We start from the raw sequence: 1,012 nt of genomic DNA, 5'->3' as shown, positions 1-1,012 counted from the left end.
CGAATAGCTAAGAAATAGGCTGATATTATTAAGTGTCTTACACTCGGGTCTTACACGAGTTTCTTACACTTGTGAATCTCAATTAAATACCAACAATTAAATACGTACAATCTAATACGAAAGACGCTGTGCCAACTGAACATACTGCCCGTAGATCCAGCGAAAAAAAGACAATAGGTGATACGTTCGCGCTTGTCTAATGTTCCAAGCTGGCCGAACTACCTCTCGTTCACGGACACGGTCGCGTGAGTGTGTGCGCATCTCCTCCCGTGTTGCTCGCGTGCTGCTCGGGGCTCACAAATGCTATCACTGTATCCACCATCTTACGGGCGCGCTATCAACTGCCCAAACGTAGTATTATTGCTCTGACTCCCACTTCTTACGCTTACGTAGCTTTTCAACAGATATTGTTTCACTGAAGAAATCTAACTCCAGCGGCTGATGCGTGACGTGTTTCAATGTTTGTGCAAGGTTATACATGTTAACCTATGTTTTTCGCACATTTATTTGTCGTATATACTACTAGGCTATATAAGACTCCCATGTAAGACTAGCCACCGAAATTTAGCTGTTCTCACTAAGTCTTTTTTCTGCGTATGGCGGTAAAGTACTATACAATATCGTGAGCTACTAGTAGTAACTTAAGCGAATTATTATCGCAATTTCTTTTGCATATTGTAGAATTCTCAATTATTTTATGAAAGCATAATGCAGTCCATAACGTATTTCGAATTATTTTCAATTCTACGACAATCTGGCCACAATCTGAACGATTATGTAACTTTATTGCGGAATATATTAAAAAGAAAAAAATTTAATTTTAATGCAAATGCAAAGGAAGTGATGAGGGAACCTTTAAGATTGATTTGTTTACAGTTGTATAAAAGATGGTGTAATTCAGCGTGCAATTATAAGAAATTTACAAAAACCTATGCTACTTGGTTAAAAAATAGTTTTTTTTATCCCGCATGAGGCATTACAGATTACAAATATTAACTGCAACGAGCCTTCT

Source organism: Odontomachus brunneus, unplaced genomic scaffold, assembly GCF_010583005.1.
Source record: "Odontomachus brunneus isolate Ranch 3 - 2012 unplaced genomic scaffold, Obru_v1 Obru_scaffold_038, whole genome shotgun sequence".
NCBI lineage: Eukaryota > Metazoa > Arthropoda > Insecta > Hymenoptera > Formicidae > Odontomachus > Odontomachus brunneus.
This window is presented reverse-complemented; position numbering follows the sequence as displayed.